The 25,644-nt window shown below is 42.4% G+C and overlaps 1 protein-coding gene across 3 annotated transcripts in view; it reads left to right on the forward strand.

Moving 5' to 3' along the window:
- Positions 1–25,644, forward strand: part of FBXL7 (F-box and leucine rich repeat protein 7) — a 204,251-nt gene that overhangs the window by 123,985 nt on the left and 54,622 nt on the right. The gene's annotated exons all lie outside the window — the stretch shown is intronic.

Genomic DNA, 25,644 nt, shown 5'->3' on the forward strand with positions numbered 1-25,644 from the left:
TGGACACAATGTTCTATGAATATCCCTTTGACCAGTTCAGGTCAGCTGTTCTGGCCATGCTCCCTCCTGGCTTTTTGTGCACCTGCTTACTGTCAGAGAAGTCCTTGAATAAACTGAGAAGTCTTTGGAGTAGGGTAAGGAGTATTCAGAAACATCAGTGTGTTATCAGCATTATTTTCATCCTTAATCCAGCAAATGTCATTTTATCAGCTACCTGGAGGAAAATGAACTGTATCCCAGCTGAAGCTAGAACAAGGACAAGCTGTCCATCTCTCTGTGGTAAGCTTGACTTGTGGTAAAGCAGTTCCAATCAGCTCTTGGTGTAAATATTTCCTTGAACTGTGGCATCACTGAGAGTATGAGGTGCTTCCTGGTATACCAACATGAAGTCCTGAACTTGTGCCACATGGACTTGTACTTCAAGGAAACAAGTCTCTGAGGATAAAGGCTGGGAATTGTTTTAATAAAGAAGGTTTTTAATTAACTTTTTAAAAATTATTTTTTCACACTATAAAATGCGTTTCAGAAGTGAGATTATTGGTTACAATATGAATCAGCAGGTTAACAGCTGCACAAATTTCAACTAGCAGCCAATTACCACTGGTATCCCTTGGGCACTGATACTGGGCCAACACTGTTTAATATCCAAATTAATAATGCAGGTGGATGTAGAGTGTGTTCTCAGCAAGTTTATGGATAATACCAAACTAAATAGAATGAGTGATCTACTTGATGGTAGGGGAATATCAATGGGCTGGAAAAAATGGCCTGAGGCTGGGCTGTATTAGTAAAAGTGTGGTCAACAAACTGAGGGAAGCAGTCCTTTCTCTTTGGCACCTGTGAAGCCACAGCCACTCTACTGTGTTTGGTTTGAGCTGCCCAGAGCATGAAAGACATTGGCCTAATGAAGTCAGTCAAATGAAACATCCTTAAAGAAGGTTGAGGACTCAAGCACTTACCTGTAACCAAAGGCTGATAGGACAGGGCTTGTTTTGCTTGCACAACAGTCTGGGGGAGATCATATTGCTGCCTACAGCTTCGGTGGAAGAGTAAAGATGAGGTAGAGATGGACTCTTCTGGCCATACTGAGTAAGGTGTGTTAACCTCTGTTTGTGCCTTTGAATTGGCGGTTGGATGAGCATGCTGGGCCTTGCTGCTGTTTCCTCAGTAGCAGAAGTTAAGTCCTGCTGCCCAACTTTCTATCATTATTTCTAATACTTGTGTAGTACTGACTACCTCAGAAGGACTCTGAGCTCTACCAAAAGGTGCATTCAGTGACAAAGTCATAAAAGTAGCTGCAGTTTAACATCATCTGATATTTTCACAAAATTCAAATGGAAATTTGCATATTCAGTTGATGGTCTAGATAATTCCTAGTAAGCTTTCAACTCTTTGAAGTTAAGTGAAAAAAAGTTTTACATTTGTGTGTTTGTGGCATGAAAGGATAGCTCTAATGTAAAATCTTGATTGGAAACAGAAGAAGTCCTCTGAAATAAAAATTTCAGAGAACACTGAAATAAATTTTAATTGATCAGTACTTATTAAGGTTAGGTTAGATTTAGTGCTCAGAGGAAAATAATTGAGCTATTTGCATACAGCTTGCATTCTTGTAGCTCAGCTGAAGCCAGCAGATTCGCTGGGATGCCAGGTCATACCATTTGTTAGTGAAGGGGGAATAGAAGGTTTTATCCAGCAATACACTGAGAGTACAGTGACCATTCAGGAAAAACCTGAGATCCTTAATTGCTTTACAGAAGGTATTTGGCATCTCAAGGCTTGTGCTGTTCAATGAGCTTAGCGGCCCTGAAGTTGCAGGCTTTGAATCTCTGGGAGCAATAGTATGACCCAAGTATTTGTTCATCAGGCTGTACAAAATTACAGAGAGAAAGTTTCTGGCTAAAATTTAATCCAAAAACTAGCTTGTCTCTTCTATCATTCAGATCAGTAAATTTCTCTGTGAAATACTTTTTTACTTCCTGTCACCAATAGCTTATGTGCTTTGATTGTGATTCAGTATTTGTTACAGTAACTGTCTGAGTGGGTGGCAGAGGAGATGGAGATTGTGAGACTTTTGGTTGGAGAGGTTGTGTTTGTTTGGTTTGGGGTGGGCTGGGGTGGGGGTTTTCTAGATTTTAATGAAGGAGACTGGGGGCAAGAAACAACATATAAATACAGATATTTGGAGGACCTTCAAGCAGGACAGTTTTTTATCCAGACATTGGTAAAACTGCAGAAACTTGTAGAAAACTGAATGTTAAAGGAGCAGCCAGAGTAGGACTGGAAACAGTATTGCTAGCAGACTGTTCATTCAGTTCCCAAGAAAGAAAATCTTGCTATCTAAGGCTCTCTAAACAACACACAGCTCTCAGCTTCTTTTTCAGTCACAGTGATAGCACTGAGTGTTATTAACCCTGCCAAGTAAATTGCTTACATGTACTCAGTTAAGCAGTTGTTGCTTTGGGTAGGAGCAAAACTAGGGCAGGAGACTTGGAAGCAAGTCTGGACTTCCTCTTCCAGATGAGGCTGCGGAGTGTGAAGAGTCATGTGGATAATGACATTCCTAATATCTTAGAAGTGGTTGAATTTTAAACCTGTTTACATTTGACCTATTAGGTTGAAGACATTCTTTTTTCATTAGTCTTGGCTTGAAAAGATAAGCTTCTCTGTTTAGAGATTAAATGGACTGGAACAAATTTGACCAATTTACTTTTCCGAAATGTTTATAGGTGTAATGGCACATGCTGATCTAGAGAATATCATCTGCATATTTCTTTAGTTGGAGTTTGCTTTCTATTAAGGGTTTATTAGTATCTTGAAAGTGATGGTTTTGTTCTTGTTCTTAATGTTTTAAGTGCCAGGGCTTTAAGCAATATTTTCCACAGTGTTTTGCTTCCAGTTGTCCTTAACACTTCTTCTAATTTTATTATTTTTTTATTTTCCATCTCTGAAAAGCATTGTGAAATCATTGCATTCTGGCAATTTTGATCAATTCCTCTGTTTTTACACTTTGCCACTTTCTTGTCTGTTCTGATATCCATCCACTTCTTGGCGTATCTGTTGCCTCCCAGTTGGAAGGCCTCTTTTTGAAGCAAGTGTGTAGTGGAAATTTCATGGTCAACTCTGCCCAGGGAAGTTTCTTCCCAGATTGTAGTTGTTTCTCTTTTCAAGCTAATCAATAAGGCGGGAAGCAAATGCTATAGGAATGCTGTTGAAACATGGAGCCTTTTGCATTTTAGGCCAACGGTCACAACTTTCATCACAACCAGCAGGTGACAATTAGTGTCACATATTACCTATTGTATTAGTTGTCTGTGTCTGTGCTGTCTCCTGTCTGGTTTCTGGTGGAAAGATGACCAGAGTCTGGAAAAAGAGGAATATTTTGCTTGCTTTGAAAATTGGCATGTAAACCACGAGGACAGAAGTCTAATATTTGTTGGATGGCTCAATAATGAATTTATAGTATAAATACCATTGAACATTTTTAAATTAAACTGTTGTGAGCTGTCCTCTGATTCCTTGGTAAGTTAGATTACCTGAGATCATGGTTGATTTATAGAGGCTTCTTGACTGATTTGGTCTTAAAAGTTCTTGAGTAATTTTGAATATACTGTTCTTGTTTCTCTTGTATTCTCTGTTATTAAAGTTGTTGCTGTTAGTGTACATTTCTTATCTCATTGCTGTTTCCAGGAAATTGTTCTTATCTCAACCCATGACCTTAACCTTTTGTGCCTCCAATTCTCCTCTCCATCCTGCCATAATGGAAGTGTGAAGAGAAGCAAGAAACAAGCGAATAGCTTGTGCTTTGGAACGTTTCAGTGGGAACACTAAATTGGGGAATACCATTCCTAAACCACAACATATGCACATAGAAAACTGACTCAGGAGAGCTCTCCTCTATTTTCCACTTCACTAAGAAAATCTATCACTCCCTCTGCTAATTGGAAGCCAAATTGCCTTTCCATACACCTTACTCCTTAGCATTTTCCTCTGGGTAATGTAAAACTAGAGCAGGTTACAAAGAATTGAAATGTAGTGTTTGAGCATGCATTTTCCATCATGAATTGCCTGAAATGTGTTAATTAGGGCTAGATGTAATGCTATTTCTTTCTAAGATGCTTTTTTAAGTGCTGAGCACCGCCCTTAAATAACTGAACACCTTGAATCCTCATGTAGGACCAGGAGTTACAAAGTTATTCTCTCTGCTTGGGTGTATTTCCTAGATAACTTCCAAGCTTTCACAGGTGTGTTACGTAATGCAGCAGTCACGTATTGCCTGGGAGTTGTTTGCATCAGAGATACCTACAGTTGGTGGCTTTTGCTGAATTTAAATATTTTCTCTTGCTGGTTGTCATTACGATTGCATATGTTGATGGCCTGCAGTGAGCCATAACACAAATTAATAGGAAATGGCTCAGCTGCCAAACTGCACAAGCAGCATGAGGAATAGCAAGAGCTTTCATTTGAGTAACCTCTACTGACTTAGGGAAAACATAGCTTGTTCTTTGGCTTTCAGTGTTGTCAAAGCCTTGCCAAGGCTGTTTTGTTTGGTCATTGGGTGACTGGTGCTCTCTTGCCACCCTTATCCAAGTTCAGTTATCAAAGTGGAGGAACATTAGCCATAGAATTGTAAAGTCCGTTGCAAACTCCTGGAAGTTCAGATTTCTTGACTGGGCTTTATGTTCAGCTCTCCTAATTTGTTAAGATATATTTTTGCTTTAGAAAAAAAGATTCCCAGAATATATAAAAACACATTACAGGAAGAAACAATGGCAAGAATAAAACTTTTCCACTAGAGAATGAGTATGTTGGCTAATCTTGTCATACACATGGGTTTAAATACAAACCAGTTTTAAGTTGCACTAATTCTCTATATATGAACTATAATGAAACTTAAGTGAAAACAAACCCTGCTGCTGTTTGTTTTGTTTGGATATTGGCAAAGCTTGAGGCATGTTTCTTCTTCCTCCTTTCATAACTATTTCAATAAAGTGAAGACAAAATTAACAAAGAATTACCCTGTCCCTGTTTGTAAGTGAAAACAGGCATATCTGAACTCTCTATTGTTAAGGTATGCACAGTATTTGCATAGTATGGAGTATTTTATTCTTGTTGTAGAGATACTTTTTACAACCTCATTTTGGGGGAGATTAACATGGAAAACTGGGTTTAGTGTTTTTTTAGAAGAAAGAATATTGCTTTCTTAAGAAAAACTAAAGTAAGCACAAAAAGGCTTTGAAGATAGTATCAGACAATCTGATTTCTGACGGACTCCAGAGTGTTTTGTCAGCATCATTCACCCCTTTGTTTTTTCTCCCTCTGTCCTACTGCATCATTATCTGAAGTCACTGTTCTGACTGAAGGGCAAAAATCAGTCTCTGCTACATGCTGACAGAACTGACAGCCCATCAAAGAAAGAATGAAAAAACCTTGAAGTGTTCAAATACTTTGTTACTTAGCCCAATGGCATGGTGTCTACATGGTAGTTTCATTTGCCTTCATACTCTCAATCTCAGGTTACCCTGAGCACTCTGAGAAGGGCCTGTACTGCAGCATGTTAAAGGTGCTGCTTTGCATTACCAGTACCTCAGATAAGTGTTTCAACTGCTTACAGAGATCAGCACTGGTGGTATGTCATTGCTTAAGCATTTTGAGGATGAAGTTCTTAGCTAAACTACCAAATTAATCAAGAAGCCATTGAGCTTCACCTTAATGGTGTATCTTCATGTGTCTCAAGGCAATGGATCATCTCACAAGCTCAAAGATGCTGTTTTTCATACTCTTAGAATCTTGTTTCACTACTTCTACTAGTCTAACTACAAGTTAGAGTCTTGTTTCACTACTTTTGATTTGATATATTTTGAATTTCTGGCTTTATTTTTTCTGACTTTTCTCTTACTATTTTACTTCTTTACTCAAGTTCTTTCTGTCACCTTTTATTTTTGATTCTTTTGAAGTTGCAAGTAATTTTTTTTTCACAAATGGTTTACTTTCTTTATTGCAGTAAGATGATATAAAACCAAGGTACATTCACTGCAAGTTCAGGAGCCTGGTTTTAAATGAGTTGCTGTGCTGGAATGGTGAAGTGGAGAATCAAGTCCAAAATAATGATTGATTTTAATTTATTGTAAACATGAGATTTTTTTTCCAAGCAGGAATTTTTGGATGAAAAGTACCCAGAATGTCTGAGTTGACTCTAGCATTACAGCCATCCAAAACATCCATAAGAAAATCTAAACCAACTCAAATGTACTTGTGTTTTAGTGTTTCATTATAAACACTTAACTTAGCCAAGGTTAGTAACCCTCTGAAAACCTGGCCAGAACTGTGAGGGAATCTAAGAATGAGAGAATCTAGGTCAGTTTTTTCTTTGTGGATGGAAACATGTGAAACTTGATGGGTATATGTGGTTTCAGCTTCTTAGCCATGCAAAAATTCAACGTTGCATTGAGCTCCAAGCGAGCTCTGCAGCTAAAATGAGTGGCCTGCTTTCTGCATTGTGCCTACATGTTCCTACCCCTTATCTAAGCTGATTTAGGTTCTACTGCCTTGCATTGGGTCCCTGAAGAAGAGGGAAATGCTCATCACTTATCCTCTATATGGTACACAAAGACATCTGTAGCTATAGTCTTTTGGGGCATTATTTCAGATCACAGGGAAAATGGGAGAGATAACTAAGGGCAGATTTTCCAGAAGCGGACAGTGAGCTGACTCTCCCACTGGTTGTGCTGTCTGTCTGCAGTGTGTTCTCCAGGATCACAGGATATGGAACTGGAATTGTCTTTGAGCCATAATGACTGTATAAGCCGAGAGCACTATCCAGGCACATGAGTAAAAGGATTTTCTGTCCCCAGCAAGTGCTTGTTTATCCCCAGCCTTGACATGTCCCATTGGCTGAGGAAGAGGGAGAATGCGCCCAGTATGTATGCCTGGCTGTGATCTGGGGCAAAAGCTGTTCCTAGCTGAGGTATTGGAACATTTCATGTCATCAAGTGTAAGACTTGGTAGTATTTCTTGTAGCCTTCATCTTTAAGTGTTTGGAATGCATTAGGTAAGTTCTCTCCCAGAAGGGCTAAACTCTGGTAATAGAGAACCCCTTTAGTGCTGGTAGCCTGTTTCCCAGTTCAAATGCTAATCAGATATGAAACAAGCCTAGTGGGAAAAATGTAGGTTGAAAAGGTGCTACCTGCTTCATGCCTTGTATGTGTTTGGTCCTCTCCTGTTTGAATAGGATGTCATGGACTTTCTAAATGCAGTGGATGCTCCAATGTAGGGTATGCTCCAATCCCAACTGTTCTCTCTTCACTGGCCTCCTAAGGCTTGTTGTGGGCTTTGTTGTGTGGCTTTCTGTGAAGAGAGATGATCTTCTGTGGCAACTTCTTAGTAATGATAAATCTTTACTTTTTAAAGGCTTCTATTGTAGCCTTATTGTAGCTGGGAGAACTTAGGAAGTTTCACAACAAAAGTCATGATTATGAAAGCAGTCTTTCAATCTAGAAGACTGGGATCTGGACTTAAAAGCACCCAATATCATAAATCACCAGGCTAGTAGACAATTCAAAGTACCAATTATGTCCAGAATATTTTGGGTGCTGTTAACATTATTAGTGATGAAATTCCTCTATTGCCTCAGCCAGCAGAAACTCTCAACAGGTTTTTATTTATTTTGTGTGTATGAGAGGTTGTTCGGTTTCTCCTTTTGGGTTTTTTTGGTACATTTAAAGCAAATTAATCTTCAATGTTTGTGTCAATAGCAGTCATTTGCATACTCATAGGACAAAATGAACATCTGAATAGAAATGCAGAAGATGAACATGAAATGAGATTACAAGATATCCTGAGAAAGTAGGGTTTTTTATCAGATGGATATAAATACACTTCATAATAAGAGTGGTGGGAAATTTTACCTGTCTCACAAATGTAGTGGAGGAGATAGGATATGGGAAAAGCAAAGTGTAGGAAATGAAGGAACACTGAAACAAAGGCTGGTATTTCTAATTTGGTTCTCTGTTTTATGAGCTCCTAAGTAAATGTAGGAAGGGACAGAACAAATCTTTGTTTATGTATGCAAATTATGAAGAGAAGAATATGCTATATTTTTGAGCTTTGTTTGAGTATTGTTTCCAGCTTAAAGCAGCTATCCACAGAATTAAATTCTTTTTAGTGGGGATTTAAATTATTTTAGTAAGGCCAATTACAACTAATTAGGAATGATGTAAGGCAAAATAGAAAAAAAAAAAAAAAAAAAAAAGAAGTGGTAAAAAGGATAAAAAGTCAAGTACTTGTGTCCTGACCTTACCTGCAGAAAAAAGAAGGGATCTGATTTTCATTCAGACTCTTCAATTAATTTTATTTTAATTTCTTCCAACATATTGCTATTTTATACAGGTGCATACTGGATCTACAGCTTGTAGTCAGTTTCCAGGTTGCTGTGAAGGTGTGGAGACATTGAACTGTGAAGTTTTTTGACTTGTCTCAGCCTGCCTTTTAGGGAGGCCCCCTGCTCTTTATGCAATTCAAAAGCAGAATTTTCTGCTTGGGCCTGCCTGTGTGGTCATGCCCAGACAAGCACACACAGCTTTTACATCATAGGGGCTGAGCAAAAAAAAGCTCATTACTCTGTGCCAGGTATTCAGTGCTGCACAGGTCAGGGATGGCTCTTGTGTACAAGAGCTCTGGGAGTCAGCTGAAAAGGTTATGAGAGTTCAGAGCATCATAATTCAAACTACTGGTACCACTGCTGAAGGCTGTGAGTGGGATGGTGCTGTGAAGTGACTGAAACATGCCATCAGGTGCTGTCTGGATCATTGTGTTATGCATTATAGACATTCTTTTCACCCTCAAATTCATGTACAAATAAGTGAATATTAATTCATATATGAAGAAACTGAAGCTTCCTATTTACACTCTAGCTAGTGCTTCTAAATTCCCCGAAGTGCATACCTAAAGATCTCACTGGGATCTTTAGAATGTGCTTTACTTAAACTGTTTTTTTAAGCACCATATCTTCATTCTATTGGTGGGGAGGGTGGTGTTGGCATTCAAGTATTATTGACTCCCTCTTGTGGCTAACTTAAAAAAAAAGAAGTAAAAATTACATCAGTGATAGTTCTAGTATTCGGGGGGGTAATTTTACTGTCCTAGTTTAAATGCCTGTTGGATGCAGTGATTTTTCTGTATCTAAAACCTTTCTAAGTGCTTTCTCTGGATGTCCTTTAAATATTTAATATGGAGATGGGAAGCAGAATATAATAAAAGGCTGCAATTAGACACTAACAATTTATTTCAGGTACAGGTGGTCATTTGTGTTTAGGCAGGCTTTAGAGCAAGAAATTAGTCTTCTGGGGAATGCTGGCTCTTAGCAAGCAAAAAGTTCTTGCCCCTGCTTCATTGTTGAAATATTTCTGCATTTCAGTGTTTTCACATTTACTAAACATAAATATCCATGTGTGTGCACACGTACAGAGTTATAGAAGGCAGCTGCTTACATTTCTGATCATGGTTTTAGTACATCACCAAAATTTTCACTTCCACACTCACTCAACTGCAATAGAAAGTACAACTGCATGGTCAGTGATTAGAAGATTTCCTTCAGATTTTTCTAATTAAATAGAAGCTTCACCTCTGGTTCAGTGACCAGTACCTACTTCTTTGTTTTCTTGCTCACATTTTTTACTATCCAAATATTAGCATTTCAAGTGTTACATAATACACTGTTGCAAAATTGAGGCTGTACATGCCACTCTGTGCATTAGACTAACAGTAACTTCTTTTTCCCATATATCCCCCATTTTCATTAACTTCGGATAACACTAAATTGGAGGGAAAGGTTATGAGGTTGCTGTGCAATTTTCATGTATCTTTGCCTTGTTTTTTTGTTTTTTTTTTTTTTTTTCTCTCTCTAGAAACTTATCACAAATGTTATTATTGCTAAAGTACTCTTTGTAATTTAGGATATACAGCTATCTGATCTCTGTTGCTAAAGGCTTAAAGTGCTTTAGTGGCCTGGTGTTGCAGAGGATAGATAGATACGATTGTTATTTTAGCTAGCCGGATGTCACTTCTACCCTTGGATGAATCCTGGAGTGAAATGGACTGTTCCATTCCACCCTGCAAAAGATTGTGGTTCATCCCGCACCTCTGTACCTGCCCCTAAAACAGAGTCTGTAACCCCATTGGCCCATGCCTTGTCCCAGCCCACCTGGGAGCCCCTGATAAGGGGGCTCTGAGCAGCCATGCGGCCTCTCTGGGCCCTCTCCTCTCTTGGACTTCTTCCCTCTCTTGGCCCTCTCCTCTCTTGGCCCTCTCCTCCCCTCTAGGACTCCCTCCCTGCCTGGGGCTTCCCCTCTCCTAAACCCTCCGTTTCTCTCTCCCCTCCCCCGTCCTCCTAAGCCCAGCCACGTGCTACGCCTGAGAGCACGAGGCTTGGGCATCCCTGAATTCTCCAATAAACCTCTTCCCCCAAGAGCAAGCTTCAGAGATCTCAGCCTCCCTACACCCCGACCGTGCAACAGGAGCCTACTCATCCCTCAACTGGCGCCCAACGTGAAAGAAAAAGGAACCCACGAATCTCGACACCTCCATGCACGGTAATTACCTGTGATAGCCTCCTCTTCGCTCTGAGCACAGGCTGTCGTTGCTAAGCAACGTAGAAGCCTTATCTCTTTAAAGTTTGCCGAGGCAATTTACCCTCGAGCACCATCGCCTGTGAATAGCCGGCTTTTGGAGCTCTTGGGACTGCCCGAGCAAGGAGCTGTGAGCTGGTGGCACGTGGCCACGTTAAGAGAGCGCATCGAGCACTGCCCAGCACTGCCTGCGCTGGAAGCCCCGAGGGGGGAGGTCTGAAGGTCCCGAGCACGGAAAAGCCGTCCGGAGAGGCCCGGAGCTCTGAGGGGACCTGTGCAGAGTCCTGAGGAGAGGATCTCTGCTTTTGCGAACTCGAGGTGAGCTACACAGGTCTAAAATATGGGACAATCCCACTCTACCCAAGATAGAGATCTCTATAAACAATTGAACCATCTGTTACGTAGTCATAATAGTACTTTGCCTAAGAAAGAGTTAAAATCCCTTTTGGAATGGGTCCTGCCCCACTTCCCTCATGCGGATCGATCAGCCGCCTTTACCAAAGAATTCTGGGACTCAGTAGGTGATAAGCTTTTTATTGAGATTTCCAGGAGAGACGCCGTTGCTTGCAGGTTACTCCCAGCTTTTAGAGCTGTGGCCGAATTGTTCGTTCCACAAAAGCCGGTCCCGGCCATGTGGCCGGCCCGCGCGGCTGCTGATGACCGCGCCGCGATCCCCTCCCGCCCCGCCCCTCCCCCTCCCGCCGCGGCCCCGGCCGCAACCGCCGCGGCCGCCCCCCTGAGTGACGCAGTTCCCGCCGCCCCCGCCCCGGCCCCTGCGACCCCCCACCCAACCCCCGCGCCGCGCCGCCGGGCGCCGGCCCCCGCGGCCGCTTCCACCCCTGCCGCTTCCGCCGCGACCGCGACCCCACCCCCAACCGCTGCGGCTGCTCCGGCCCCCGCGACCACCCCCCGCACCCCCCCGATCCCCGCGCCGCGCCGCCTGCCGCCGGGCTCGGCGGCCCCCGCCGCGGCCGCCCCCGCCCCTCCCGCCTCCACTGTGACCCCACCCCCGGCCCCCGCGGCCGCCGCTCCTGTCCCGGCCCCCGCGGCCGCCCCGCCCCCCCCACTGGCCGCGGGGCTCGTGCCCGCCCCGGCTCCCCCCGAAACCCCCTTAGCAGCGGCTGTTGCTACTTTCGTTGGCTCCTTACAAAGCGCCTTCGCCGCGTTTCTACAAACGCTCGATCCGGCGATCACCGCCGCCGCTGCCTTGCCGCCGCTGCCCGCGCGGGGAGAGCACGTGGCCACACCCCCAATCCCGGACGCGCGGCAGGACACACCGGGAAGCCCGGCGCCTCCACCCCAGCCTGTGCCGCGGCCACGGGGGGACACCCCGGGTCCCCGCGCCGCTACCCCGTCACCCCCCACCCCCCGGCAACCCCCCCGCGGAACGTCCCCATCGTCAGCGGGCTCCGGCGGGGCGGCAGACGCGGCCGCCATCTTGGTTCGGCCGGCGGACCACGTGGTGCGCCCCGTGCATGCGCAGTTCGCGGTGCCCCCGGCCCGGCCGGTCCCCGTCGCCTCTGCCGCGCCGCCGATAGAGCCTGCCACTCCCGCCGCGCCCCGTGCCGCGACCCCACCACCCCCCGCCTCCCGGCAACCCCCCCGCGGCGCGGGCCCAACATCAGACGGCTCCGGCGGGGCGGCAGACGCGGCCGCCATGTTGGTTCGGCCGGCGGACCACGTGACGCCCTCCCCGCATGCGCGGTTCGCGGTGGCCCCGGTCCGGCCAGTTCCTGCCGCCGCTGCCCCGCCGCCGATGGAGCCTGCTGATCCCCACGCCGCCCGTGCCGCGATGTGCGATCAGCCAGAACCCCCGAGCTCAGCAGCGGCGCCGGCAGGACCCCCGGAGCCGCCAGAAGGAGTTCCACCGCCGCTGCCGGGGAATTTCGAGTCGCTTCCGGGTTTGCCGCTAAAGCCCTCCGTGCCGGGTGCCCGCCCAGAACTCTGGCCAGCCGCACAACAAGTAGTTCTCGTCACCCCACTGCCGCCCCTACAGCCCCTGGATGCCCCTACTTCCTCTCCTACGCTGTATCCACATTACACAGCTGCAGCCTCATCCTCAGTGTGTCCTTCCACACCTGCCGGTTCCTCCTTGGTGGCTTCGCTTACAGACACCTCTCCTCCTGCCCCTCTGCCCCAGCTGTTGGCAGCTGCTGCAGCTGACTCACAGCTTAGCATGCAGCCAGGGAAAGAGGAACAGCACCTGGCAGCTGTTTTGACGAGTACAGGATCCACGGAGAACTGTGCTAGCCCTACCAGTACCACCCCTGCTGCCTCAGTTTCCCAGGATGCTCAGGGGATCATTGATAGACTCCAACTGATGGACAGGCATATATCCAAGCCTCATGGTCCCAGAGAGTGGACAGCTGTCCCATCTCTGGACGAGAGAGAATTCCTAGTAGCGGCAGGAGATAGTTGCTTCCCTTTCTCCTATGGTTACCAGCTGTTGGGGGGTACCATAGAAAAGACATCTAAAGCCCTAAAAAGCAGCTTATTAAAACAGACAAGGGGAATATATAAGGCCACACCCCAAAATAGGTTCAGCAAAGCCCCATATGCATACAATTTTTCAAATTGCTGTATAGGACAGCCTGACATCCCCATTTACAGACACTTCCTGAACAACAAAAAAGTAAAAATAAAAGTCTTGATCAAGACCTCAGTCACAGGACAAATAGAAAGCCCATGCAACCTTGTAACATGGGAGAGAGGGTTTGCTTGTGTCTCTATAGGTGAAGGACTCAGATGGATCCCGGCAAAGAATGTAAAGCCTTACCATACACCGAAATCTGGCAGTGCCTTCACCAGTGGCAATGACTTTGCAGGTGCAAACCGAGAAGCAAGCACTCAGATTTGAACTGTGCTAAGACGAGATGAAAACTACCTGCCAAAAACAACTCAAGACTATGGACATTTATTTTCACATGCATGTCACTTTTGTACCCTTGTTACATTTGTTCTCTTATTTCAAATTTTTGTATTGAAGTTTCACCTATAGGTTAACCAGAGACAAATGCCTGGGTTACTCTGGCCAAGACTGCAAGCTCTGATACCATATCTCTAACTGATACAAAGCTCTAATAGACTTTTTCAACCTAGTCAATTATAGAACCTTCCCCAAAAGGTTTTAATAACACTACCTCAGTTAAATTCTTCCATTAGACTAAAGTATTCAAAAGGTTAAAATGCTCAATCAGTAAAGAAATAAACGCCACCTTAATTACAATTAATAATCTAGCTAAACAGTTTATCTGAAGGTTTGAGCTCTGCATCTTGGCTGAAGGAACTCTGTAAAGTAAGCTTGATTGTTTTTAGAGTAATAAGTGTAGTTTCATTAGCAATATGTTATGTACCCCAAGTTGTGCAAAAATAGTAATTAAGTCTGTATTTACCTTTTCAAAAGTTTAACGAAAAGGGGCAATTGTTGCAGAGGATAGATAGATACGATTGTTATTTTAGCTAGCCGGATGTCACTTCTACCCTTGGATGAATCCTGGAGTGAAATGGACTGTTCCATTCCACCCTGCAAAAGATTGTGGTTCATCCCGCACCTCTGTACCTGCCCCTAAAACAGAGTCTGTAACCCCATTGGCCCATGCCTTGTCCCAGCCCACCTGGGAGCCCCTGATAAGGGGGCTCTGAGCAGCCATGCGGCCTCTCTGGGCCCTCTCCTCTCTTGGACTTCTTCCCTCTCTTGGCCCTCTCCTCTCTTGGCCCTCTCCTCCCCTCTAGGACTCCCTCCCTGCCTGGGGCTTCCCCTCTCCTAAACCCTCCGTTTCTCTCTCCCCTCCCCCGTCCTCCTAAGCCCAGCCACGTGCTACGCCTGAGAGCACGAGGCTTGGGCATCCCTGAATTCTCCAATAAACCTCTTCCCCCAAGAGCAAGCTTCAGAGATCTCAGCCTCCCTACACCCCGACCGTGCAACAGGAGCCTACTCATCCCACAGCCTGGCATGGCTTTTATTTCGATCACAGCAACATGGAAATCTGTGCTCTTGCTAGCACATGTTCCCCGGCCTGTGCCAAGGCGCTTCTTCACATGTCATTAAACTACATCATCAGATATTTAATTACTAGATTACACTGCCTTTGTTCTTAAAATAAAGGATTAATCCCCCTTTGTTCATCTGGTTTTAGAAACAGCTGTCCCCAAGAATACAGTAAGTTGTTAGATGAAAAGTTGTGCTGGGTGTTACAAGGCTTTTAACTTTTTTTTCTGGATGCCATTTAAAATGTATTTATTGTTAAGTGTGAAAATAGCAGGATTTTTCCTGTTGTCTTCAGCACTTGCTTAGAATACAGTAGACAAAAAAATATTTAATAGAACTCTTAACTGGAGTCACTGCATTTAGCATAGTTTAACTGCAGGCTTGATCATGGAAATATTGAAAACATGGGGATTTTGGTCTTCATTCATCAAAGATCTGATGATGAACAGACATAAAAATCTTTCTTAGGGCTGCTCATTATTTCAGTTTTAGTGTGGAGCATTCCTGTTGAAGTTCCTTTGTTTCTTTCCATCAGAGCAACCTTTCTATGCAGGAGTGCCCATATGCAGTTAGATGGTTACATTTGATCCAGTTGGTGACTGCTATCATCAGACTCGTTCTGAAATTTGTTTGAAACACCTGTTCTCCCAAAACACATCCAAAACTGGTGGGAGCCGCAGAGGCGATGGGAGCTAGGAGTAGACATTTACTCCTCTTACATACTTGGCCATACTGCTACACTGCACCAAATGCACCTTTCCACCATGTGGCTTGGACAACCCCTGGGTCAAGTCTGTAGTTACCAACACCAAAATGTGCACATCAGCAGCAGAGCATAAAAATACAGATTTTGCTTTGATTTTTTAAAAATATTTTTTGCAACTCAGTAGTAGCACCAAGGAAAGAATATCACCTCAGCTGCTTTAACACTTTGAGTTGTGCTTCCCTGCCAGCTGATTTAGGGATCCAGATGAAAATCCTCCATCTCATTCCAGCTGACCGATATCCACCTGGAGCAGAACCGTAGGTCTGTTGATGGACTGACTTCAGCAACTTACTGATACTCCAGGGCTGTAGGAGACAACTGCTAATTGAGTTTAAAGGATTTTGGGTGTGCCTTTGTATGCAAAAGGCCCAGTTGCTTCTCCCCTAGGCACCCCAGTCAGGCATACTTGCACTGCTGATGGTGCCCAGATGTGTGGTAAGAGTGTGAGCAGCATGCTGAGGTGAGCAGCAGTGCTGCAGCTGCTTCTTCTTAATGAGCCCTGAGGCCTCCTCCTCCTGGCCAGGAGCAAACCGCGTGTTCCTCTAAAGTGCTGCATCCACCGATATACCCCTTCTCTGTTGAAGAACTTTCTCCCTTTGAACCAAAGGGCAGCACAAAGTGCTGATGCTTCCCCGAATCTCACTTTAATTTGGGAAGCAAATGTAAATAAGTTTCTAATTGCAATGGAAAAAAAATTTTGTAACAATACTTGAACAATATTTGCAACACACAAAATTGGTTTTGTTCTGAAAAATCTCTATGACTTTTGTTGCTTTATGCTCTAATACATTATCAAAATTAGAAAATATTAAAAAACTCTCTTCAGACAGCTATATTTAGAGAATATTTTTACATCTTGTTAAAGTATGAAAGAAGCTGAAGTTTAAACTCGCAAAAACTTGTCTTTCTTTTACTGCATACTTCTTACAGATATTGAGTTTCTGTATTTTATAGTATTTTAAAAGTCAGTGGGAGAAAAAAAAATAGCCTATTATATCGTCAAAGGCTAGGTGTTTATGTCTGATTTCTAAGCCAAATCTAGATATACATATATATGAGGTAAATTCTGATTCATCACCCAGGCTTAAGACAGTGTAATGCTAGACAAGCCATTTAAATGCCATGTTATGAAGTGGGCTTTGACAGATCTGGGATTAGAATAAATGTTTCTGTTTTTTTGCTGATTATCCCATCAAAGTAAATTCTGATGCCTTTGACCTTGGTCAGTAATTTCCATAATGCAGCACTCTCTTGGGCAGTAATAGGGAAACATCCATTGTTCTTCTCATATTTTTGGTTTGGTGGCACAATTTTTTTCCTCACATGTCTCAAACTTTGGCACATGTACAATCTGTGGTACAGGAACAGGCCTAGGCTTTAACAGCATGTATACTTTCAAATTATTGAGCTGCAATCTCTTAATTTCATTAATCCAGCTGTGTTTTTTTCTTTTTTTTTTTTTTTTTTTTTGCTCTTCTGTAAAACTCTTACATCATTCTGAAAGTGGTCAATTAAAGGCCTGCCCTCCCTTATGCAAACAGGCTTGTGCTGTACAGATTTGTTTGATACAGAACACGGCTTTTGGTACTATTATACCAGCAGTGATATGTTTCCCCCAGCTCTTTTCTGAGCAGAAAGTTGGCAGATTGTTTCATAGTCTTATTTTATTCTTTCTTTTATTAAAAAAAAAAAAAAAAAAAAAAAAAAAAAAAAAAAAGGTTTGGATTCCTCAATCTGTCCCCTGGATTTTGAATAGGTGAAGTAATTTCCACATGCAGGTGGTTAATGTCTTTATACATGAGCCTGCTTTTCCCTTCTGGATTCCTACAAGTAAATTAACAAGTGGAACTATAAGCCAGTGACTAGCCAGCAGTATGCTCAGCCTCTCTAGTCTCTTCCAGACTCCTGCTTTGCTCAGTCAGTGGTGCTGGGTTGTGCTCCACGTTGTGCTGTAGGAAGCTGGCTTCACATGGCTCCTTCTGGCTCTGCATGGCAGGAGTGGAGTCTCCTTCTTGTTCATATAACCGTGCGTGCCAAAGCCCAGCCTCGCTGAGTGATGCTCCCCTTTCTTGTGCTTGAGCAAAGCTCCCCAGAGGGGAAAGGGATGCCAAGCTGGGTGCTTTCCCCAGGTGTTGGGTAGAATGGAGATAGCAGCTGCAGCCTATCAGGGAACGTGCATAGTGCAAAGCATTTTCACTTTTCTTCCCTATGTTCCTTTCTGTTCATAATTAGATTTCAAAATTTTCATTAGGTTAGTTTGATATCCTGGGTACTGTAATTAATAAATCTGTTGCTGTCAAGGAAGTCCCATGGACATTATTTTTATATTTTATAAGGAATATGTTTTGTATAATACTCTTAACTGTAATGTTTAATATGTTTATTATATTATAGTTTCATCATGTATTATATGTTATGACTATAATTTATAATCAGACTTCACACTTGATTAAAAAGCCAGCAAAACCTCATGCAAACTAGATTTAAAGGCTAGATTTGACTAATTCAAGAACTAGAAGGTAATTAGGTATTTGTCTATTCCATTTCAGTAACTTTTGTGCTAATAATTAATGAAACACATTTTACAGTCATGTAATAATGTATTTATATATTTTATAATTTAACAATATAAATACATACAAAATAAATATAAATCAGCTCTCAGGGCTTTTGGTGACCCCTCTGGCTTTTGCCAGGATATTTTGTTCAGATCTGAGATGAGACTGATGAGGTGCCATATGACAACAGCTTCCCTTCAGCGGTCACTAGCTCTAGGGGCTGGAGTTGCTGAATTTGCTCAGGGATTTATGTTGTGGCAGGGGCAGCAGGCTGCCTGTTGGGAGCTGCTGGTTCAGAGCCCCCCAGCCCCCAGGAAACCTCTTTTAGCAGTGGTGAGATTCCCTTCCCTGCCAGAGGCTGTGATGAGCTGGCTCCTGTGCCACACATGCAGTGACATGGATGAGGGAGGCCCATTGGCAGGCTGTGGTGTGGTTGAAGGGGGACAGTCCAGAAGAGCAGCCTCCTTTTCTGTGTGAGAGTCATGGGCAGGGGGTGTGAGCAGCCACAGCTTTTCAGATACTTCAGAATGGCAACTTTGCACTCACAGAGCTCTGCATGGTGAGATGAGAGGATGCATATTGGCTGAAGATCATCTGGCATATTCTACACTGGATAAAAAACTTATTGGATGGCTGAGCTCAGACAGTTGGGGTTAATGGAATTATATCCAGTTGGTGGACAGTCAGCAAGGGTGTTTTCTACTTCTGGGGCCAGTCCTGTCTAATACCTTTATCCATGGTCTGGACAAGGGTATCAAGTTGCTCCTTCAGTAAGTTCACAGACAATACCAAGTTGAATGGGAGCGTTGATCTAGAGGGCAGGGAGGTCCTGCAGAGAGACCTGAACAGTGAGAGAGAGTCTGAGGCCAATGGTGTCTTGTATGTGTCATGTAGGGATGTTTGTAGGGCTTCCTTACTGGATTGTATTCCATGAGCATCCCAAGAAGGGTGTTGCAATATATGAGAGGTAATGCATCTTGAATCCTTATGAGGCCACTTCCAACACTTGCTACCTTGTCTGGTAATAGAGACAGGGTACTTCCAGAATTAAAATCAGTGTTTTTTCCTACATATCAGAGAGCATGCTGGTATGTGATGTTTTCATATCCCACGTGAAGGCAACTGCAGACAGCACTTAATTTCATTTTTACCTTTTAGAAGCATTTTTGGTTTTGAAACAGACAGTTGCCCTCACTTGCATCTGCACTGCACAGACTCCAGGACAGAGGTGAACAAAAATCAGATCACAAGTTCCTGAGCTGTATCAGTGGCAGCACCTCAGCTTCACCTCATTTGGGCCTTGAAGGACTTGCAGCACCTGAAAGATGGGTTACATGAGCTTTGCCAGGTGGAAACTGCCTCCCTTGCTGTCACAGTACAATTCATGCTCTCCTGGTATATGTGGATACTACGTCAGTGCATAGGCATGTAAAAATACAGAAATTCTGAGCCTAATTGTTAACAAATGAAACAGACACTTGGAGCACAATAGAACAAGGAAATAAACGAATGAGAGAGAATTGGCAGAATACATCAGTTTTTCTTTCCTTAAACCACCAAATATTTTTTAAAAAGTTTAAGTGAAACTAAGCAACCACATAATACATTTTCAAAAAATAAAAATAAAACCCATATTTATTGCATTTTTTGGATAAGCCATACCTCCCAACAGGATTTATAATCTTTCTTGCTGCTGACTTATTTGACAGTTCAGTCACAGTTTGGCCATGGTTTGATCAGTATGGTTAGCCAAGAGCACCACCAGCCTGGGGGATATTGATGATACCTGATGCCTTAATAAACAGTTTGAGGTCTGTGAAAGGAAATAAAATGTACAAGCATGGAAAATAACCCACATTGTTTAAAGATCTTGTGCAGGATGAATCATAGCATTGCTTAAGTAAATTACATGGGGTTAAGGAGGGCCTGCCTGGCAGCATTAAGTAGTTAGGGATGGAAAACAATTGGAAGTCACTGTCAGCAAATGGATTTGAGGCTGCTGCTGGCTTGGAGGACAACACTGAGCAGTGTCCTCCTCATGCAGCTTTGCAACACCCACATTTCTGTGGGCAGTGTGCTTGAAGGAGGGATTAATGAGGAGAGGTATTTTATTTTTTGGAGCAAATAATATTAATGGGTGGGAGGAATACATGTTTCTAGAGGCACAAGCTGTTCTGTGGACCCAAAATAGCCTGTAGTAGTTTTCACAGTTCATTAACTGTTTAACAATTGTTTGGAGTGTAGACAGAGCTTGTTGCTTCAGCCATCTGACAGCAGGAGCAATGAGTGACTAAAGTAGGATGAGAGGTGGACAAATACAGAGCTGCGTGGAAAACAGCATGACCTGAAACTTATGCTGAAGTTGGAAATACCTTAAGACCTTAAGTTCATTATTCCTATTGAGTCTGTAGGGTTTGTTTTTTTTTGTTTGTTTGTTTGTTTTTTTTTTTGTTTTTTTTTGTTTTTTTTTCTTTCTTTTTGTTTTGGTGTCCAGTGGAACATATATGGATTGTTATTTCCAGCTTCGCTCCAGACTGAGCAATCACTAGGTTGTTTAGGTTTTTTTCCCCTCTAGTAACTGGATAAAATGCTGGCTGGGGTTTCCTACCCCAGTTTCCCAGAGGGCATTTTGTCCACCAGATGACATGTTCTGCTTATTGGGAGATGCAAGCCTCTGCTCCTGTCATGTTTCTGATTGTGTTGCAAGTGGGATTTACCATCATGGTAGAGAAAATGTTCAGAAAAAATGTTAGCCCAAGAGGTGTTTAGTTCCTTTTTGATACATAGGGTTTAAAAGCATTAATACATTTCTCGTGTTGTATGAACTTAGCAAACCAAAGGCTTGAATCAAAGTGTTGGTATAAATGGGGGAAGGTTTGAGGCCAGGATGGTTTGTTGTAGTTGGACTTAGCTGAAGTGAACTGGTAGTACATCACTACTTTGCCAATCAGGGATCAAATGTCCAGTCTGCTTCTGCTTGGCCACCACCTCCTTTGGTTTGTGCAGGGACTGTGCCAGTACTTTGATGAGCAAATTTAAGCCATTTTTAGCAATACAGTGCACATAGTTGCTTTTCTGTCTTCTTCTGCAGAACAGGAAGGTAAAATGTTGCTCTTTGTGATAAATAAGCAAGCTAGGTACTTTGATTTATGAAGTACCATTTCAGGTACCCCTTTAGCAGTGATCAAGCATGTGACCTACCTCTCGTAAAGAATGGGAACTAATCTGGCCCAGGTGTGTCGTGCCTCACACCATACTCTAGGCCGAAGACTGACTGAGCACTTGAATGACAGGGTTGTAGCCCCCATTTTTGCACGCAAGTAGTTCAGTTGTTTGATGGACGAGGGAGGCACATCCACTTTTTTTTATTTCCTCTTTTTGATTTGATGATGCTGTACATAAAGTTAGTTGGTCCTATTGACCAAGAGAAGGACAATGGATGCAACAGAGCCTTCTTCACAGCATCAAACACGCACAGCTGTTTGAAACAGGTCCTGCATTATTCTGCAGTATCTTTAAGAAAGGCTGGTAAGATTGACTGTCAGTAACAGGACAAAATGTGATTTCATGTCTTGAAGCTCCACTCAGAGTTAGAAGAGTTGGTGTTAAGATATAGTTTGGTACATCCTGTGCTTTGCGGGTTGGAAGCCTTCAAGTCTAGTTTACCTAGGATTCCAAATATTTTGCCCTATTTTCTCATTTCATTCACCTAGACATTTGTCAATCCTTGATCCTTGGGGTAAATTTTATACTGAATATAGGCCTGGTTTCAGTTACAGCATTAAATAAATGTGTCTGTTATCTGCTTACATGTCCAATCCAAAAAGTTCATACAATGCACTGCTTTATGGGACAGTAAAGATTATTTGGAAATAATGTGAAGCTTCATTCTGGAGCCTATTCAACAATGTAGAACATGTGCTTGCTAAATAAGATTGGATTTAAGCATTTTGTGCTAATTTTTTTTATGTACATTTTATCTTAATTCTCAGAAGCAATTGGGATTTTATAGACCAAGTTTCAAGGAACAGAATTTAAAGATTATAAGTGTAACTTGAATTCTGTTGTAAATAATGTAATTTTCTTTGCAGTCACATTTAATGTGGGAGCACATTTTATACTAAAATGAGAAGGAGGCAAGAGGGAAAAGACTTTATTAAGATTAAGAAAATTATGGCAGAAATTATTCTGTTTAACAGTCATCTAAACTCACTAAACAATTGAATTTTTCTGTGAGTAGCGAGGAGTCTGGAGTAGATACATGGCAACAGAATGACTACTTAGGTATTTCTCCCTGTGGATAGTTTGCAGTGGTTCTACACTATTCATTTAAAAGACATTTGCTGGGGAACAAAAATATATTATTTCATATATCTAACAGGCCTGCAGAGGCTGAGAGTGGTTCAAAACCTATACCTTCTTCTCTTTCCCAATGTCTGCGTATTCTGTTTTTGATCCTTTGCCAGATGTCTGTAAGTACCCTCATGTTAACAGTTTCATTGTCATACGTTGGCTTTCCAAAGGTCTCTTTAGGTACTTGATTTGTGTCTTGTGTCCTGTCTAATTCTTCCTTCATATATCCCAACTGCACCATGTCTCACTAGCGAGGAAGGCACAATGGCTGTCATAGCTTGCTTGAGCTCATGACAGCAGAGTTACGGATCACATCTTTCTGCAGAAAACCTTGAGTTTCCTTGTGATCCATGGCAGAAAACTCTGTGACATGATGCAGAGCATTACATCTATTGATGCTTCAAAGGGCTGCATTTGGCCTCTTAAAACTGGCCTCATTTTGGCTGCTGCACAGCACATCCCACCTGGGGTTCATTGACCCATTTCTTCTGGTATGCAAGAGAAGAGGCTGTGGTGCTGCCTTCCCCAGGCATGAGCAGAGCCAGACTGTGGAGAGACCGGGCGCAGCTGTGTGAGCCATGCAGTACTGTGACACAGTGGGAAGCCCCAACAACTGCAGCATTTCGGCAGTCCAGGGAAAGATGGGGTTACATGTGGAGTCAAATCAACCCAGCTGACAGGGTGGAACCTCCTGCACCTGGCTGGGCACTGAAGGAAATACATCTTGTAAATCTGTCCTGTGTTGTGACAGGTTTGCAGCATCCAGAAGAGCAGAAACAACTGTTCTTGAGGTAATTTAAGTTTTCTGCAAATAGCGGGAAATCTCCTGGAACATTTCACCTCATTTGTCCCTTGGAGCTTGTGTTGAATACTACAGAGTTGCTTTTTCTAAGAGTAATTTATTTCTGTTCCTTTTTGCTCCTGTTTCTGGAGAGTCTTTCTGTCCCCATGTGTGCCAAAGCAATGCTGTTGCAGTTCCTTCAACTTGTCACCTATGGTTTCCTTAATCTTACAAGAATGCAGAAACCTGCAAGCCTGTCAAGTTATTGGAAGCACTGAAAACATATGTCTGAGTCATCCAGAAACTCAGGTAATTGAGTGGAGGAATTTCATGTTTTTCTTTCCAGAGGATGTGCAAGGAGTTGGTTTGTGCCTATGCAGTATACTTGCAAGATCGGCCCATCAATACAATACTTTGTGCACAAGTTTTGTCTGCTTTTATAACTGTTTAGCTTTTAGAGAAGGCAGATGCAATCGCTTTGCATTTTCCCCCTTTATAAGTACAAAATTTATTATAGTAATTAAAAGTTTTCAGTAGTTGTTGTGCTTGGGTGAAATGTACATGAAAGGATAATTTTAAGACATTACAAAAATGTACACGTTATATCCACCATGCATCTTTACACATAAATTAGATTTTCCATAAGATAGGTACAGAGTTTAGGGCAGGCTGATAGGTGCAGCTGCACCAATGTCAGTCTGTAAGACTCTTTTTCAACACTTCTAAAACAAGTAGTGAGAAAGAAGTGCAGAAGCTTCAGTAATAAAATGATGTTTCCTGTGAATTTCTTGTCAACCGCTATTTATTTTGACAATCCGTAGAACTGCAAAGACTAACCTTGCATATAAACAACAGCTTTTATTTCCTTTCCAATATTTATGTATTTTGGCAAAATCTTAACCATACAGAACTGGAGCACCTCTTCTCCCTTGTTCTTTATGCGTAGTGCTCATGATCAGCCTGAACTCTGCAGGGGCGGGGGAATTCTTTTTTGCTTTTGCAGCAAAGTTGTCTTCAAACTGCACTTGCAGTCCTTCAGTTGCTGTTTTTCATTACACTCTTCAGCCACAAAACGTTGCAGTTGAAAGTCAAGATTTTTTTTTTCACACCTTGGTGGAAAAGCTACAATGTCAGAGCAGATTATGGATGCGCCGCCATTCTCTTCCAGGCCGCGCTGCAGAAGCTGAAGCAACTGTTTATGGCAAGTCTGGGTGTAATCACTCAAACTGAGCATGCAGAACTGGAGGCTCCCAGAAACCTGAGAGCTTCCACTAATTGTGGAAAGCTTGGCTTCACGCAGAATTTCCAAATGGGCAAAAGCTCTTCCATGTGTTCTTAGGAAAGAGATGTAAATAGCATCCCTGAAAACGTTAATGATGCGCTAGCCTAGCATATAAAGTTTGTGGAGTTGCCTTTAAATATGCTAAAGACATTATGGCTTGAGAAAGAAATTAGTGTCTGGCACATTATATGTTTGCATGTAAAGAACAATAGTGTCTTTAAACAGAAAGTATACTTAAGGGACAAGCCAGGCTGTGCTTATTTGTGTGCTGCAAATACTGTGATGAGGGCAAGGAGGAAAATGCCTCAGAGCATTTCTGGAAATTGCAATGGAAATACTAGGAATAAGTGCTGAGGTGATAGTGTGTAGAAGAACAGCGTAGAGCATTATGGAGACTTAAAGCAACCTAATAAATATAAAGATGTATGATCAGGTGTATCACAATTAGGTTTTTTTCAACATTGGACATAATTTGCACCATCATCTCAGAGCAGTGTGACTCTGAAATTGCCACTAACACAAATTTTAGAATAGCATTCTGGACAAATTTTAGTATTTCATCTCTTACATTCAGATATGGAATCTTGCAGAAACCAAAGAGAATATTTACGTGAGATGCTTATCATACCTTTAGTTCCTGGTTGGGAAAACCAATGCTTTTCTTGGTCAAGAAGAATTTTCCTGGAACTGAGGAGAGTGGAAGCAGCAGTCCAGTTTCCAGCAGAATCTGACAATTTTCATTGGCATGTTCTGTCTTATTTAGTGCATGAAATATTCCAAGACGCAATTGAACAAACATTAAAATTTAAAATGTAACACCTGATTTTGGTGCTAGGATCTGATTAAGTTGTTGGTCTTATAATAGAGTTTACTCTGTATATATATATATATATATATATATATATATATATATATATATATATATATATACATATATATATATAATATATATACTATATATAAGAGAGTTTACTCTCTTATAATAGAGTTTGAGAGACTCTATTAAAGGTAAAATTGAATTTTCACTGCAAAATTTATACGATCATGTTTATTAATGTTGCTTTCGTTAGAGTCACTTACATTTTGTTTAAGTAAAATATATAAGATGTTAGATGCTGGTCTGGCTGGATTAAGGCAGTTATGTGTTAGAGTCCTCTCCTCAATTGTGTTTTTATGAAGATGAAAAGTTCCTGTATTGGAGTGAAGGCCTAAGTTCAGGAAAACATCATAATCATATCAAAATAGAGTGAAAATGGGATCGTTTTGCCACTCTTTAGTACAAGCAATGCTTTCA

The sequence above is a fragment of the Lonchura striata genome, chromosome 1 (genome assembly GCF_046129695.1).
Source record: "Lonchura striata isolate bLonStr1 chromosome 1, bLonStr1.mat, whole genome shotgun sequence".
NCBI classification, from domain to species: Eukaryota; Metazoa; Chordata; class Aves; order Passeriformes; family Estrildidae; genus Lonchura; species Lonchura striata.